This window comes from Canis lupus, chromosome 11 (assembly GCF_011100685.1).
Source record: "Canis lupus familiaris isolate Mischka breed German Shepherd chromosome 11, alternate assembly UU_Cfam_GSD_1.0, whole genome shotgun sequence".
NCBI classification, from domain to species: domain Eukaryota; kingdom Metazoa; phylum Chordata; class Mammalia; order Carnivora; family Canidae; genus Canis; species Canis lupus.
The window spans coordinates 74,150,432-74,169,743 of NC_049232.1; the positions used below are offsets into that span (position 1 = coordinate 74,150,432).

At 37.4% G+C, this 19,312-nt stretch overlaps 1 protein-coding gene across 1 annotated transcript in view; it reads right to left on the reverse strand.

Moving 5' to 3' along the window:
* The window catches only part of MEGF9 (multiple EGF like domains 9), a 78,067-nt gene that overhangs the window by 19,669 nt on the left and 39,086 nt on the right, over positions 1-19,312 (reverse strand). The window lies entirely within an intron of this gene.

Consider the following 19,312-nt stretch of genomic DNA (forward strand, 5'->3'; position numbering starts at 1 on the left):
GGAACGAGTCAATCCAAGTCTCACTATTTATAAAGGATATAACTGCCTTCCAAAGAACTGATAACATTTTATTAGCTGACTTCCAAGGCTTTTAAAATATTAATCAAAATATGCTTGCTCCTCATTTCTCTATAGACAAATTATTCGGTAAACAGAAGAATAAATAGTCACTTTAAATGACAGTGTTTGCTGAACTCACCAACCTATAAGAAAATGATATTATCTTGGAATACCTAATCACTTCATAATATCCCATAATCATAATATAGTAAGTGTTCTCAAAGTACTTGCTATCCCTGTAAGTGGACTTTCCCTTCATAATTCTGCTCTGAATATTCAAAAGACTGATTTAAGCAGGCATCTTTCTCCCTGGAGAATATGTTCCTTAGTTGTTGATGTTAAAAAAAAAACAACAAAAACACAACAAAGAAAACCCCATGAGTGGCTTTATGAATCCTGATAAAGTGATTGACTAGTCTAGATACCGTGCTTCACTTTTCCTGGGTAGATTTCAAAACAAGAAAGGAGGTGCTTTCTCTCTCTCTCTCTCTTTTTTAAATATAGAAGAGAGTGGGAAAGTCTGTTGTGAGACTGCGCTGGTAGTGCTTTCCATGTTACTCATGGCCCAGCGCCAATTTCTGCATGTATAAGAATTAAATCACTCAGCAAATATAAAGCTCTCCCTGTGTGACTTCTTTTACAAAATAAAGTCTCTACAACACCCCCTTTCATAGTCTCCCCTCTGTTAAAGACTATTGAATGCTTTTTGAAGCAAAGGTCAACGATATAAATGCAATGAAATCAAAGAAGGGGTGGGGGTGGTGGGGTGGTGGGGAAAGTCCTGTTAACAGACCACTCATGCTTATCCATAGATTTGAAATGAAAGAACCCATAGCTTTGTATCTGGAAAATAATGGCATAGAACTAGATTTTGAACAGAAGTCAGAAATCTATACTACTGAGTTAAACTAACAAGGAATTTAAGATAGAAATTGCTCATCTGGTGTCACTTTTTATAGACATGAGTTAGCTACTAGTAAAGTACTAATATAGTGTGGAGAATCATATCAGAAAGAAGAATACAGAGTTATTTATAAAGGAAGCACAAGCATTGTGCAACTAAGCCATACTAAGTATATACTATACATTTTTTAATTTTCCCAAATAGGATTCTCAGATTTTCTTAGGGTGTCAAGTGCTTAGTTATAGAATTTATCACACTCATAAGTGTGTAAGCCACTATTACACGGTTTGAACACTTAAAAATAATCCTTAAAGGGCACTTGGCTGGCTCGGTCAGAAGAGCATGCGACTCTTGATCCTGGGGTCATGAGTTCAAGCCCCATGTTGGATGTAGAGATTACTTAACTAAATAAAACTTTTAAAAAAACTCTCTCTTAAAACATGAATAATATATTTTCTGACATGAATTCATTAATTTTTCAAAAGGGAATTCAGTAGTATATCACATTTCAAGATTTGGTACGTATTTGTGTCGTGCAAGTACTAACCAAAATGTCTTCTTAAAGGTTCTGTTCTGTTTAAGATGAGTAGATGGAGCATCTCCAGAATTTCCATTATTTTATAACAGTATTGACTAGGGTGGGAAGGCTGGAACACAGGGAGGAAGGTATCAGGGTCTATGGAAAATTCATAGCCTACGGAGACGGAGAGCCTGGTTCATGTTCCAGCTCTGCTAGTAACGAGCTGGGACCACGGGCTTATTCTGTCTTAGACTCAGTATTCTCATTTGTAAAATGAAGACGATTATACCAAACTTTGTAGGGTTATTGTGAGAATTAAAGATGACATACCCAGGGTACTCAGCATAGCATCCGGCATGTATTCAATACTCAAGAATAAAATAATTATGAAGATGATGACAGTAATCCTAGATCCTGAATTTTTTCTGAAAATTATAGGAAAATGGTCTGGGCTCTCTAACAGACAAAGGCAGACGAGGCTGTTACTTACTTTCAAAATTCTGTTAACAAACCTAGAAAAATTGCAATAATTTATGGGGTAATTGTTAGTTTGGAGCAAAAAGGTGGCTAGGAAAAGAGAGTACATTATGAAAACCTGGTAGAAATGATTTGGGGAAAGAAAATTCTAAAATTGAGAAGGGAGGGGTGCCTGGGTGGCTCAGTCGGTTAAGGCATCTGATTTTGGCTGGGGTCATGATCCCTGTGTTGGGTGCCCTGCTCAGTGGGGACTCTGCTGGTACCCCCTCCCTTTGCCCTTCCCCCCACTCATGCTCCTGAGGGCGCGCGCTCTCTCTCTCTCTCAAATGAATGAATAAAATCTTTTTAAAATTTTTTTTAAAATAATAAAATCAAGAGGGAAAAGGATTTCAAAAGCCTATATAAGGTGGGACCTGAACCAATGAGATCTGATGTGTTTTTGTACAAACTAGCTAATTGATTAAATTTTTTAAAGATTTTATTTATTCATTCACTAGAGACACAGAGAGAGACACAGGCAGAGGGATAAGCAGGCTCCCTGCAGGGAGCCCGATGTGGGACTCGATCCCAAGACCCTGGGGTCACGCCATCAGCCCGAAGGCAGATGCTCAACCGCTGAGCCACCCGGGCGTCCCTAATGACGTAATTTTTTCTAAATTGTCAAATGTCTTAGTATGTTTTATGTTATCAAAAACATTGTTTTCTTCCTAAGAGTTGTAAGTGACATGTGCATGGCATATCCTTAGATACTGTTATCAACATGAACTTAAGAAGTCATAGAGTAACTAAAAAGATACAGTTCTAATTAGAGGAAACTCATTTATTTATGGTTATTCAGAAGCCTTGCTTTTTCCTCCTTCTTCCTCACACAGTTCACATATTGGCACTCTGACATGGAAAGAACAAGAAACAGAAAAAATGGATAATTAGAGGTATCAGTTTTCTTCTTCTATCTTTTAATAGCAAAAAACAATTTAGTGTAGGGGCGCCTGGGTGGCTCAGTCGGTTAAGCCTCTGCCTTCTGCTCAGGTCATGATCGCAGGGTCCTGGGATCCAGCCCCCAAGACCCCCCTGCTCAGTGGGGGGCCTACTTCTCTCCCTCTCCCTCTGCTGCTATTTCCCTCTCTCTCTCTCAAATAAATGAAAATCTTCTTAAAAAATAAAAACAATTTAGTGCAGAAACAGAACTACTAGTTAAAACACTATGAAATTAACAGAAAATTTCTGATTATAAGTTCTCTCAATAGAGTAAAAATAATATTAAGAGGAAGCTGGAAAAAGGTTTTCTAACTAGAAAAAAAGTTTTACATGGGAAAACAAAGAAAATGAAAAGTTGTTTGCAATACTTCATGTTTGTGTCATGGCTGTGAAAGGTAATAAAAATAGTTTCTCCTTTTGGTTATGAAAGAAACTCAATAATTAGACATTTTGGCAAAAGATCATCTGCATTAAGCATTCCTCTGTCTTTCTACCATGGAAAAAGACCATTATGCAATGAGCAAAGCTCCTTTGCTGGAGGAAAAAAAAAAGATAGCTTTATTGTTGAAAACATTGGGCTATTATACTAAGCATTCCTTGTATTTTTGCGGACAAATAGTCTAAAATATTCTTAGAGAAAATCCATATTCAGACAGAAATTCTTAACACTCAGAAAGGGTATTGCCTAAGTGCAAAAATATTCTCTGATAGCCGATCTTACCAAAATCAAATTTAAAAGCTAATTTGAAAAGTCAGAAATAAAACTTAATGGCAAAAAAAAAGTGTCATGTTTCCAGAGCCATAACTTGAGAAGGTTTAACTCAATTCAATTAGGAAAATTATTTCTTATTTCCTTCACTTTTTGTAATGGAATAAATACAGCTCTAGGAATACTCAAACCCACACAATTACTCCATTATTTGATAGAGATTTCTTCTTTTTAAAAGTCATTTTGAAGAGAGAAAAAAGAAAAAGCATCATCTTCCTGAAAAGACGATGCTTCTCAAATACATTAACACTGTATTCTTTTGTAACCATTTGTAAAAGGTTTGCTTCATGAAAGGGTAATTTTTAAAAATTCTTTTTTAATTGGAGTTCCAGTTAGTTACCATACAGTGTAATATTAGTTTCAGGTACAGAATTTAGTGATTCAACACTTCATACAACACCCCGTGCTCCTCACAAGTGCCCTCCTTACTACTCATCGCCCGTTCCACTCCCTCCCCTCCGGCAACCATCAGTTTGTTCTCTATAGTTAAGAGTCTGAGTCTTGGTTTGCCTCTCTCTTTTTTTCTCCCTTGGCTCATTTGTTTTGTTTCTTAAATTCCACACATGAGTGAAATCATATGGTATTTGTCTTTCTCCGACGGACTCACCTCACTTAGCATTATACTCTAGCTCCATCTATGTCGTTACAAATGGCAAGATTTCATTCTTTATGATGGCTGAGCAATATCCCATACATTGTGTGTGTGTGTAAATGTGTGTACACCACACACATCTCCTTTATCCATTCTCAATCAATGGATACTTGGGCTGTTTCCATAATTTGGCTGTTGTGGATATGCTGCTGCAAACATCAGGATGCATGCATCCCTTTGAATTAGTATTTTTGTATTCTCTGGGTAAATACCAAAGTAATTACTGGAGTATAAGGTAGTTCTATTTTTAATTTTTTTGAGGGAACTCCATATTGTTTTCCAGAGTGGCTACTCTAGTGCACATTCTTTCTCCACATCCTTGCCAATACGTTATTTCTTGTGTTGTTGATTTTAGCCATTCTGACAGGTAAGAGGTGATAACTTATTGTAGTTTTGATGTGTACTTCCCTAATGATGAGTGATGTTGAGCATCTTTTCATGTGTCTGGTGGCCATCTGTATGTCTTCCTTGGAAAAAGGTCTATTCATGCCTTCTGCCCATTCTTAAATTGGATTTGTCTTTTGGGTGTTGAGTTTTATACATTCTTTATATATTTTGGATACTAACCTGAAAGGGTAATCATTAATACTTGGTCTGTGTACACGCCGTGTTCCAAAAATTAACTTAACTTGTAGTACCTAGAGTTTAGGATTCATTTTCTCACAGAAATGACAGCATAAATGGTGCCTTGGTTTCCAGATGAGTAAACAAAAACCTGTTTAATTCAAAATATTGATATTAACAGTGCTAAGGACCAAGTCTTTATACACAAGTCCTAAGCTTTTGATTTCTAAACCTTGTAGGGAATGAAGTAGTCAGGGGGCAATGCTAAAATTACTGAGTCCCAACTGTGAGATTATAGAGTGCATGGCACAAGGTTTATATATGCATGAGTTATGTTCATTCTTACCATAATTCTATGACACCCGTAAGTATCAACTGTGCCACTATCTAGCTGTTTGTTGAACAAATTAAGTTCCCACATCTGAAAGATAAGAATCTCTTATCAAATGATTGTGAAAACTAGTTAAAACTATATATTTAAGTGCCAAATATTAGTAGCTCTCTATATGGTCAAATTGGGGATAGTCAACATCTCCAAGCAATGGAGCTTCCATGACATGAGCTGACTCCATTTTCAAGGTCACACACCTAGAGGGAGATCAGAATTAGAACCCAGGTTTTCTGCCAACTAATACCTGTTCTTTTTCTCTCTCTCTCCTCTATGTTATAGATTAACTCTGTGTACTTAATGAAAGACAGAAGAAAAGTCTGTTTTGTTTAACCCCAATTTTCTATTATGACCTTGCTAAAAAAGCCTCTTTAGCTTAAAAAATCCTCACATAAACAAAGAACAGAGACTGGAATGCCTCAGATAAGCCTACTTGTTATTACTTCTGGTTTTCTTCTGCATATAAGCTGACCTTAGATTTTTCGGGGCAACATACTGTTCACTAGATCAGTGGTTCGGATTGCTAGGCCTTATCTCAGAATTTCTGATTCAGTTGGTCTGGGATTGGGCACAAGAATTTGCATTTCTAACCAATTCTTAGGTTATGCTGATATTGGTCTGGGGGTGGGTCTTGAAGAATCACTGTACTAGATTAACTGTAAAAAATGTCACTATACTGACTTCACTCTACTTTTCATGTTCCTAGACCTGACTGGTAAAGTTACTTCATACCCAACTCTGAGCTTAGTGTTTACCCCTTAATTGGTATCAATTCTGACCTAAGAAGAGGGCACTCAAAGCAATCACCCTTAGTGAACTGTCATTAAGTTTCATTCGCTACTAGTTGTTGTTGTTGTTGTTGTTTTTTTTTTTTTTTTTAACCTTAGTCCCCCGTATTCTCAATGGCTGGATTACAACTATTGTCCCTAATTTCTTGATGCCTCCCTCCTGGTCCTAGTGGTCCTGCATCCCCAATTTCCACCTCAATGAGTAGGTTCATAACACTTGCTTTCAGATCTCCCATATGTCAAATATCTGCCATTTAAGCCCCAGAAAGTCAAGTAGACTCAACTTTGATATTTATAATGTCCTAATTCCTGCCTTTCAAATGATTCTCTATGGATGCTCTCAATACTTCATGCTGCCTTTTTCTATACAATACTTAACTTCTTTGTACCCCAGATCTGACTTCTAGATCTATGTCTCCATGGGCCACTCCTTATGTCGATGAATCATGCTCACCCATACCTAGACCTATACTTGCACTGAGACTCACACTGCCATATCTTATCTTGCCCATTCTATTTTAGGGTACAGTGGGGAGAGCCTTGGAGTCAGAGAGACCCGGGCTCAAATATAAGCTCTGCCACTTATTAATTACACCATATTGCTAAGTAACTCAGCTTCTAAGAGCAAGATAGCCAAGTTGCTCTGAGAAGTCAGAGGTTATATGTGTAAAACATCAAGAATAGAGGTTTAGGGCAGCCCGGGTGGCTCAGCAGTTTAGCACTGCCTTCAGTCCAGGGCGTGATCCTGGAGACCCAGGATCGAGTCCCATGTCGGGCTCCCTGCATGGAGCCTGCTTCTCCCTCTGCCTGGGTCTCTGCCTCTCTGTGTGTGTGTGTCTCATGAGTAAATAAATAAAATCTTAAAAAAAAAAAACACATGGACTATATCATACCACAGAATTCATTTAATATGTAAAAACCCATAATAATGGAATTGACAATTTTTTAATTAACCCTATATACTTCGAATATCAAAATAATCATGGCTAAAGCTCTTATAGCCTTTTTATAGGAAATCTAGAGAAACTTCAAGATCTCTCTCTGGGATTGCAAATTTAGATATTTTGAGTGGAAGTCAAATCCAAGGAGAAAAAAGATGAATAGTCCCATATTTCCTCTACCCTCTAGAAACATATTTCTAGCTATAAAAAAAAAAAAAAACCCTCTGAGATGGAACAAGTCATGCTGATTTAATTTTCTTTCAGGGGACACAGGGGAAGACAAAGCCTTCTCTGTGGGAACAAGCATCCTTCTATTTCAGCCTAAGTCTTCTAGCATAAGGTTTAGAAGCTCTTCTTTTAAAACTTTAGAGAAAAAATATATTTAAAACATTAAAACGGGCTATGAATTTGATTATATATTCTAACCTCAATGTCATACATCTAAAGTGGCAGATCTTCATGCAAGCAAAGTTAATTTCCTTACTCTGATTCCTCTTCTGGACCTAAGGTTAAGAATTATCACTACGACCAACTAACTATGCCTTTATCACAAGACAATTATACTATCCGATTCCTTTGACTGCTCTAAATAACAATTCTATTAACTTTTTACTTGTATATAATATTAGATCTTTTTTTTAAAGTGTAAAGATGGTACAGAGGGTTCTTGTTATATTATTTACCCAACTTCCCCTAAGGTTAATTTCTTATATAACCATGGTATATTCATCAAAACTGAAAATTAATATTGCTATAATACTGTTAACTGTACTCTAACATTATCAGATTCCCTAATTTTTATATTAATGTCCCTTTTCTGTGCCAGGAACCAATGTGAACTATCGCCTTATATTTGTTTACTGGTCATGTCTCTTCAGCCTCCTCCAATCTGACAGTTTCTTGGTTTTTCCTTGTCTTTTATAACCTTGAAGCTTTTGAAGAGTACTGGTTATTTTCTAAAATGTTCTTCAATTTGGGTTTGTCTGATGTCTTGTCATAATTTGACTGAGATTATGAATTTTAGTGAAGACTATCACAGAGGTAACACGCCTTTCTCATTCACTGCATCATATTAGGGGGTACATGACTTCTTGCTGATGGATGTTATCTTGGGCACTCAAATGACAAGCTTCCGTGCTAGGAATCTATACGGTAGCTAAACTTAGGATGGTTATCAGGCTTATTTATAAAACAAGCAGAGGTTCAGCCACTCAATAAACTCTCAAATAATAAAAGAAAGGAAGTATAGTCAGAGGGGTATTGGTTTGAGCCTATTTCTGCCACTACTAGTTGTCTATTTTGGAGCAAATTACTCAAGTCTGTTTCTTCTTCTGTAAAATGAGACTCCTAGCACTTCAGTCAGTTGTTATTTTATCCTTACAAGTTAGCACATATAAAGCACTTAGCCGGGCACAGAGCAAACATTCAATAAATGTTAACACTGTTCATTCCGGGGTTCATGGTGGTAGTAATAATGTTACTATTATTTGCCAACCTGTGAGGTATTTTCATCTGAGAAAGAAGTCAATTTTTAGAGCAGAAAAACATGATGTGTTTACAAGATTTTTACACTTCTTATGTGTAGTGAAATCTCCTATCCAAGAGATGCTTAACTGGAGATTAAATTGTGGTTTCTTTCTTCTTCAGCAAGAGAAGTTTCCAATTGCTTTGCCCTTTGGACAGGGGCAGAAAATAATCTTGAAGCAGATTCTCCCGGCTGGGTGAAGAATCTCTTGTTTAGGCTTCTCTTAGTTGTGTTAAGTACGGAGTGAATAGCCCCCACTGTCCTAAGAGAAAGGCTTAGCAAGAACTTTTTTAAAGATTTGTATTTATTTATTTATTTGAGAGAGAGGGCATGAGCAAGGGGAGCAGCAGAGGAGAGGGGAAGTAGGCTCCCCACTGAGCAGGGAGCCCAATGCAGGACAAGAGATCATGCCCTGAGCCAAAGGCAGATGCTTAAGCAGACTGAGCCACTCAGGCATCCCTAGCAACAACTTTTTTTTATCGGGGAAAGAGGGGGATTTGGGGTTAAGTGAAACATTCTACAAAATGTCCTCAACTGGAACTCTTGGAGCCGGCCTGCACACTAGGACACAGCTGCATGTATAAACTGAAGGAGCTGATTGTTAAGACCTAGAACTCTGGAACCCTAATTAAGAGCATCCTTGAAAGAACTTGGCACTGAGGAGTGGGTTCATCCTCCCTCAAAGAATCACTGCTGCCTCTTCAAGGATCTGGACCAGTGAAAGCATCACTATGGTAGTGAGCAAGCCTCATCGGTCAGGCTGTTCAACCTGGCCATGCCCTACAGGAGTGAGAGACAGTAACGGCAGTGAACTGTTCAGAATCATGTTCCCTTGACACTCAGCATCAGAGGACTAACTCCTAGTGTCACTGGAAAATGAGTAATTAATTGTTGGAGAATGGGTTGCCTCAAAGGGAAACAGGTTGCTATTGAGGCATGAGTGCTAGGGTAAGTAACTGGAAAAATAAAAGAGGTTTATGCCTATATCTGAACCTTGTTTGTGGAAAAGTCTGTCATTTATATAACCATTCAACTTCCCCCATATCTATTATATTCGCTACCCCCACAGGCCTCTCTACAAAGATTAATAGTTTTTTAAAGTCTCAAAAGGTAAAGGGCCCTTGGATTTATTTTTGGCAACACAGAAAGAACATGCATGTGGGGACCCTGCTTGACACTCAGCAGCAAGGCTCAGCGGGGAATCTAAATTCCATGCAATGCAGCGGGTGGCAGCAACCACTGAAGCATGTAGGGAAGCAGATTCGGTCTCTGCGGCCTGCAACAAAGGCAGAAGGGGAACACAGGCATTGAGTGTGGGCCTGAGAAGAAACCCTGGGACTGAGCGAGTCCTTAAATTCAACAGAGAAATACAAACCACGTTTAGATCTGTGTAGTTGTGCAAAAGTCAGAGCTTGGTAGAGAATTATGCACAGAAACCCTGCTATCACGGGGCATATCACCATTTTCACTATCGTCCACTCTCATTATTCTCTCTGTTGTCCCAAATTATTACCCTAAATTTGGCCCTCACCGGTTATCATTCTGCCTCTAATCCCCCCCCCCTACTTATATCCATCCATTCTACTACTGCTAGGACACAGTGCCGATATTATTTCTGCTTAAAGACTGCTTCATGAATAAAAGCCAAATCATTTGTCTGGCCCTGGAGGCCCTCTGTGACCTGACCCCAACAGGACTTGCCAGATTTATCTCTTCTGCCCCCACCTCCCTTCCACCTTACATCCTGTGTAAGCACATCTCTGGGACATTAATCTTGCTCTTTCCTGTTCTATAACATCCTTTCCCACCTTGTTCACTTCTGTAAGCCTAATCCTTTCCTATCTTCGAAACTGAGGTCAAAACCTATTTCTTCAATGAAATCATTTCAATGAGATCTCCCAGATTCTTCATCCCCTTAACATTTTATCTTTATAGTTTATGATGTCAGCGAATTTGTACTTCACATTATAAATATTTATATACATTTTTTTAGTGTCCTTACCAGACCAGATGCTCCTTTGGGATAAGACCCATTGTCTTATTAATCTTCTATTCCCCACAAGGTCTATTCAAATATCCTGCACATACTTTGTTAACTAAATAAATACCTTGATACCAAATACCACAATTTATATGAACATGATTATTTGTATTATTGGCATATATACAACTACATATTTGGAGGAGTCTCTCAGCAGAAGCAAAATAAATGACCTTTTAATATCATCATTAACAAAAATTTAACTTTAAAATATTTCTTTAAAAACCCCAAACTAGCATAAAAGTGGCTTAATAAAATAAACAAGTAGAAGAACCTGCAACATGGCTTAGGGAAAGGACCATGTTTGATCAACAGCAACTATATCAATTCACTGTGACATGTTAATGTTCTCAAAGGTCACCAATAACTAGAAGAAAGATGTGGGTTTTTTTTTTTTCATTCATTTGACTACAGCTGTTATCTAGTTAATAATTAGAAGACCAGGAGGACAGAGCATGTCCTGTATTGAATGGAGGATTTAAGATTGAAGTGTACTGAAAAACACAGAGCCGTCTAAACATACATTATTTATACTTAATGCACTTGGTGCCTTTTTCTGAATAAGTCCTTGTCTGGCCATTTATTAATGTTCAAATTATAGTCTAATTTATTTTACATGAACTTAACATGATACTTGGTGTAATGTGCTTAAAGTATCTTCTAACACAAACCATAGGTACTGTACGAACATTTATTGAAACAAAGTAATCACACTAGGATAAAGGCTGAGATCAATTACTTGCTTTTGACTAAGATGGCTACCTTTTAAAATTCTACCTTCACAGAAAAACTATAGAAGTAAATAAAAATAATAATTTAAACTAGAGACTGGTACAAATGCAAGAATGATAACTGGGGCATAGAATAAAATTATTTTTAAATAAAGCCAAAGCTATAAGGCTTTGTTTTACTTTCCTAAGAAATAGCATAAGAATATGCTAAAAGATTTCTTGAGTTTGGCACACAATGTGTATGCAACTATCAGAAATTTCTATTTGAATATTTCACAATCACTTCAAAATGAACATGTTTGAAACCTAACATCATCATCTCCCTCCAACTTGCTTATTTACCTGTATTCTTTTACTAGTTAATGGACTATCTCCTTACTCCTGTGCCCAAGCCAGAAAGAAACACAGGAGTCATCTCTGTCTCTCCCCCTTACTTCATACATACAAACAACCACTTAGCCCCGTACATTTTATTCTACAAAAACCTCTTATATCGGTTCCCTCTTCTCTTGCACCATTGCCAATGCCCATGCCAGTGTCTCAGGTCAGGCCTTTAACGTGTCTTGAATGGATTGTTGCAATAAGCCTTCTCACCACTGATCTTCCCTGAGCACACTCTCTCCATCTACCAGACTTCTGACAGAGTGATTTTTCTTAAAAGCAAATCCAATATCACTCCTTATTCTGTATTCTCCAATGGATAAAATTTGCATCCCTTCAATGGACAAAATTAGGCCCTTTATAGTCGGGCTCTGTTTATTCTTCATTCATTCATTCTATTCATTCATCAAGGATTTACTGACTCTATTTTGTGCCAGGCACTGTTTTAGGTGTTAGAGATACAACAGTAAACAGAAAAAAGTCTCATCTCTTATCATTGCCCACTCTCCTTCAACCCTTCCTCTCCATCACTAACAGGCATTCTTGCCTTTGAGAAATAATGAGGCACTTGCATTCTACTGAAGATGGCTTGTTCTTTCCTATGAATTTCTACTCATCTTTCGGGTCTCAATTTAGATGCAACTTTGGCTCTTAAGACTTCCCTGAATCTCCTGTGCACTTTGTGAATACTCATATTTTGTTTACATTTCTAGCCTCCACTGATAATGTCTTCGGACACATAGCTGGCAGATGCAATGCCTTTATTAAATGAGATGAGTGAATAAAAATGACACAGCTTTTCTCAATTGTTAATTATTTCTCGTAATCAAATAACTTTTTCTTGATCTCCCAGAATTATATGCAGAGTAATAAAGAAGAGTTTACACAAGCAGCTGTTACTCCCAATTATGACACAAGTGATGATTTTCTGAGCCCCATGTGAACGTGAGCCTCAGAGGATTGCCATCTTTCTATTTGACATTTATTTCATTATAATTTGACTTCACGAGTAAAATTCTGCCCTCTGTCCTGGGGCATATTCCCATAATTAAAATGCAAAATAATAAATATTTCAACATACACTCACTGTACAGCAGCAACCACAGATTTTACGTAAAAGGACATTACACCACTATAGAACTTGTTTGTTATCTTATAGAGTCTAAAATGATGCACCTTGCATACTAACGTACTATGAATGCATTAAAAAAACTCAAATCGGTATATAATTGCCTAAATATAAAACCAGTCCTGACAATATTTTAAGGGCTGTAGTAAGAGCTTCAGGCTCTCACTAAGCAAGCTGATTTCTGAGATAAAATGTTATCTGATTTCTCCATCCACTTATTAAACATATGTCCAAATATAAATCAGGAAAACATTAAAAATGCATTGCAAAAGCAAAAAATGAAAAGTTAAAACATTATAGACCAACTCTTTCCCAATTAAACAGGTTGGAACACCAATGGTGCTGTGAGGGGGTGGCCATCTGTCAGTACATAAAGGACTCTGTGTTTGCACATAAAGACATTGCTCAACCCACATCTGGCTCCCGTAGCCAAGTTCTACCCTCATTAGGGCAACTCCCACTGAAAATATAGGAGCATAAAGAATAGGGAGATGAATTTTTTAAAAGCCAGATGTTTGTTCCATGACCATTAGATGTCCAAGAGAATCAGGATAGAATTGAGTCCACTTTTCTACTTCTATTTATACCTAAAAAGAGAACAGGGAAGTGGAAACAGAAAAAGAATTTAAAGAGGTGTTAGATCAGATTTCTTACCTCCTTGTATAATCTTAGGAAATGCACTTGAATTTGCATGTTTTTCTTCCTTCCGATAAGGTCTTCTTCTCAGCCCTTCCCAAATCATAACTGAGAAGGCTCATCTCAGTTCCCACCTCCTCTGAAAAGCCTTTTTCCTTATTACTTCAGTTTATTATTTTCCCACTCTAAACTATTCTACTTAGAAATTCAGCATATATCTATTTTTTAAAGAAGTTTTTTTAAAAGACTTTATTTATTCATGAGAGACAGACAGAGAGAGAGAGAGAGAGAGAGAGAGGCAGGGTCACAGGCAGAGGGAGAAGCAGGTTCCATGCAGGGAGCCCGGTGTGGGACTTGATTCCAGGACCTCGGGGTCATGCCCGGAGCCGAAGGCAAATGCCCAACCACTGAGCCACCAGGCATCCCTAAGCATATATTTAAAAACTGTTTTTGGAAAAAAAAAAAAAAAACTGTTTTGTATTGGCTTCTAATAGTTTTATGCCCTTTAGTCCAGTGTAGATTATAGGTTTCTAGATAAGAGCAAAAGCAATATTGTTTTACTCCAAAATTTTTGCTCCTCTTTGTGAGTCACCAATTCTATAATCTAATATATCCCAAACTCTAGATCCAAGTTGCAAATGTTTCAATCCCAATGCTTTTACTTACTGGTCATTACATCGTAAGTTAGGCAATTTGCCTAACTTCCAATTTTTTTCTTGTGCAAATGAGAATTATTATAATAGTGCCTACCTGATATGGCTGATGTAGGGATTAAATCAAGTACTACATGCAAAGAAAGGGCTTAGGATAGTGCCCAGTGTGTATTTGATTAACTTTAACTATCATTATTATTATTAAAAAATATACATCATTGGGGCATCTGGGTGGCTCAGTTGGTTAAGCAATCAACTCTGATTTCAGCTCAAGTCACGATTTCAGGTTGTAAGATCGAGCCCTCATTTGGGCTCCAAGCTTGACATGGAGCCTATTTAAGATTCTTTCTCTTCCTCTCCCTCTGTCCTTCCCCACTCATGCTCTCTCTCTTAAAAAAAAAAAAATCTCTATATATATATAGATATATATATGTATAGATATATATATATGTAGATTGTCCAATTTTAAGAGGTTTAATATGTGAAAATGGAAGAAAATAAACTTTTTTTCCTGTTAAAACGAACAATTTCTTCTTTAGCCTACCAACAAAAACAAACACCCAATCCCTCCTCATGCACAAGACAGGTGGACTTGATCCTCCTCTCTGGTGAGTCACCAATTCTAGTCTTCACATTAAAAAAAAAAAAAAAAAAAAAGATTCAACCTCTAGGGAGTTTTGAGGTGAATCTATGTGCCAGGCACAATGTAAGTGGACACATAGACACAAAGTAAGTCTCACAAAAATCCTTCATGTCGCATATATTATTTTACAGATGAAAACACTGAGGCTCAGAGAAGTCAGATATCTTTTTTTTTTTTTTTGAGGTCAGATATCTCAATGAAGGTCATGTAGTTAGTGAATGCCTAAACCAAGAATAGAATCAAAGTCACTAATTTCAGATTTTACTTCCTTTCTACTGCACATACACTACTTGCCTACAATTTCCTTTTTTCTTAACTCATATATAATTTATAGCAGAGCAGAACACAGAGGTGTTTCCTCATATTTTACCCACATGTTCTTGCCAAAGTACATAGTCCTGCAACTTCCCATTTCTGTTCTTCTGGGCTTATGTCAATTTAACTTCCTTTCTGGTAGCAAGAAATGCAATGTTTACAGCTAGGTTTAGAGCTCCTGAGCTTTCCTTCTAAAGACTTCCTTTGAGTACAGGTTTTTAAAGGACTTCAATGATGTGCTGTTTGTTCTGAAAAATTGCCTGACATTCTGAAAAACATTGTTAAAATTTTTTTAATTAAAATATTACTCTGCAGTAACTCTTAGGAAAGGATAATGGACTTACCTCAAAAAATTAACATACCTATCTTTAAGGCCATAGGCAATCAAGAAATAGGGCAAGTAAAACAAATAAAGCTTCGTGGAAGCAAGGAGGAATGCTAATTGGAAGAGAGGTGGAAAAATGGAAAGGCCAAACATTGTTGAGATCATCTAGAGACACCTCAATCAACCAGGATTTTGACAGATGTGGTGGCAGAAAGACAACAGTGAGCCATGTGCGAGACATTAGGGGTAGTACCCCGTAGGGGGACAGCAACACAGAGGGTGAACAGCATGCTCTGTTGCTATGAGCTTCGGAGGCAACGTGTTTAGAAAGGGAGAAAGGAGAGCACTCTGGAAGTGGCAATGAGGAGCAAGGAAGGTCATCTATTCCGACTCCAGGTCCAGAAATAAGAGGAGTGAGAGAGAGGAAACAGGCATGACTTTTAAGGGCTGCAGGGAAGCAAGGTCCTTTCAGATGTCAGTTGGAAGATGATGGTAAAGATGTGAGAAATCAACATACTTTGACTGTATGCAGTTATTCTAAAATTACGTTACTCATCCAAAAAAAAAAAAAAAAAGACCTACTAAGGACAATAGAACCAACCCATCAGGTACACAGAAAAAACAGTCCATACAGATTAAGTAATAATAACACAGGTATCTTCCACCTCCTGCTTAACATCAATCATCCATTACTGAAAATCATATATTCTTACAAGAAATGCCAAAAAACACCTACTTTCCAATATTTCAAGTGAAAATTATTATAAATTGTAATTGTAAATTTTAATTCATTACATATCAACCCAAAACTACTAACCAACTTCTTAAAATGTAACTAAAACACAGTAAAGCACCTATAAATAAGTAGCAAACTCCCCTGTAAGGATGCAAAATGCTTACAAAATCACTTCCTGATCAACAGCAATTCCCAAGCTTGTTACCAGTTGCCTAATACGCAGTAACATGCTGCACATCCTCTTTGTTGACATGTGGTACACTTTACAAATTGTTTACTTGTGATTGTGACATTACACTCATTACAATTGGAATTTAACACAAGACTTCCCACATGTTACTTTAAAATGCTGTATATGGTATTACTGAGTTTCCGGAATATAAATACAAATTTTTCTTATATAACCATTGGCCAAAACACATTGAACTGAGAGATAAGAACATCCTAAGGTATTTGGGTTAAATACTAAGAGGCTTTCTACTAAGAAAAACAATTGTGTAATTGTGAAGTCATTCTGCTTCACAGAGTTAAGCACTGGCTTATTACATTTGTTCAACTGGGTTGATGGTAGCTTTAGTGTGTAAAGTTACGCAGGTTTACTATTCCCTCGAAACATCAAAATTCTCATGTTCAAAGTAGGAAAATAACAGGGCTCTCCTCAAGGGAGTTTTTTTAAGACTTACATGAGATAATGCATATAAAGCAGTTAACACAGTGACCTAGCATATAGTACATGCTCAAAAAATGGTTTCTAGAATTATTTTTATTGTTTATCTAGAAAGTATAGATTGTAAAAATTTACACATGCATTTTCTTGTTTGATCATTAAGACAAAACAACTCTATACAGGAGAGAAACAGGATATGGATTATTACTGCCACTTCACAAATTAAAAGACAAGTGCTTAAAAAAAAGTAAAGTGACTTTCCCAAAGGGCTACATGGTTGCCCTGCAAGATCTACCAGGACTGGAACCCCAAACCAGGAGCTGGCAAACTTTTTCTTAAAGAGCCAGACAGTATTTTAGGTTTGCAGGCCATAGGGTCTCTGTTGCAACTAATCAACTCTGTTACTATAGCACAAAAGCAGTCATAGGTAATATGTAAATAGATGAGTGCACCTGTGTTCCAAGGATACCTTATTTACAAAAACAGGCAGTGGGTTAGATTTGGTTCAGGGCTGTAGTTTACAGACCCCTGCCCTGGATCTTTGAGTTACTAGTCCAATGCCTTTTCCACTACTCTCTAGTTGCGACCTATTTTCAGAACAGTGTTTAAGCCTGTGTCACTTAACGACGTTAACTGTTGGGGGGGGGGGCGGGAATCAGAAATAATTTATAGGGGTGCCTGGGTGGCTCAGTCGCTTAAGTGTCTGACTCTTGGTTTCAGCTCAGGTCAAGATCTCATGGATCATGGGATGGAGCCCCCCCCTTGAGCTCAGCACTCAGCAGGGAGTCTGCTCAAAGATGTTCTCCCTCTGCTCTTCTCCCCACTCACATGCATGCTCTCCCTCTCTTTCTCTCTTAAATAAATAAATCTTTAAAAAAAGAAATAATTTATAAAAGATCATTGGAAACACTAAGGTATTACATGAATTTTATAATTAATGTTTTTCCCTTTTCTCCAGCTTTTAAAACTCTCTCTCAGTGCTCCCCTTATTTCTTTCTCCTCTAATAAAGCAGTTTGGCCCAGAAGTAAACACTGTTTTATCTCTCCAAAGTGCTCAAGAAAAAATGTGTTTGCAGAATCTTATTCTAAAGCAGTAGTCATGCCATTAGATATTAGAATGAACAAACTTCTCCAAATCTCATCTTTGAAAATGGTAAGAAAGTCGAGCCTTCTCAGGACGTCTTGTGCAAGCATGTTTTTAGGGGAGCAGGGGAGCAAAGGGAGCAATGATAAGTAACTACTATATTCTCAGCCTCAAATAACAGAATGATTATCAGTTTTCTCATTATAGAAGCTCTACGGCATGATGATAAGGACACTGGGCTTGGAATTCTAATTAGGAATTCTTCCTCGGCCACTAAGTATCCCTGTGATTTAAAAACCCATGTAAAAAGAGTTGGAAAGATTACAACACATAGCTATTTTGAAATACCAACCATCATAAGCATTATTGTTGCATCTGAAATCATAAACTTATTAATCAAGTTCATATCCATATTTTTAATAGAGGTACAATATCATACAATACTGTGTATCATGAGTACAGTATGATTTATAAAGCATCCAAGGTAACTACTGCTGAGCATGAAGAAATTTTTCTGCCAAGGAGCTAAAAGTTCTTTAAAAATAGGGAACCCTGGGTGGCACAGCAGTTTGGCGCCTGCCTTTGGCCCAGGGCGCGATCCTGGAGACCCGGGATCGAGTCCCGCGTCGGGCTCCCGGTGCATGGAGCCTGCTTCTCCCTCTGCCTGTGTCTCTGCCTCTCTCTGTGTGTGACTATCATAAATAAATAAATAATTTTTTTAAATTAAAAAAAAAAATAATCCCTCATTTAAGCTAATAGTGTTCCTTCGAAATTAAAAGAAACCAGAATGTGTGCTAGGCATTTTACATGCATCTATTCATTTCACCTTCATAACAACCTAGAGGAGAAACTGAGACTCAGGGAAATGAAGTAACTTGCTGAAAGCACAAATTTCCTAAGTGGCAACAGATCTTGGATCTACATCCAGGCTAGCCTGATTGTAAAGCTTGTGTTCATTACATAACACTGTCTCTTCAGCTTTTTGATTTGGGGTCCATAAAGAGCTAGCTGCCTCATACGAGGTTAAAGAATAATTACTTTCAATGTAGTAGAAGGGAAATCCTCAGATGGTGGGACACTGTTTGGCTATATTAAATCGCCTCCAAATAACATACTAATTTAAAGATAATTTCCAGACAATTCCTATTTAATCAAACCAGTCTTTTCCCCACTAGTTAGAGAAATTAGGATATTACTGACTTTAAGCCTGAGATATGCAAAGAAACAGTTCCGGCATTTGGATAAGAGAAAAAATAAAGCAAAGGGTAAGTTTCCCGAAACTCCAATGGCATGTGAATAAACATAACAAGAACATTTCCACTGGAAATGCCAGAAGTTATCACTTCCAGAAAGGAGACTGCTTTCTCAATAATTTTTTTCCATGAAATTAGAGAAATTATCACAA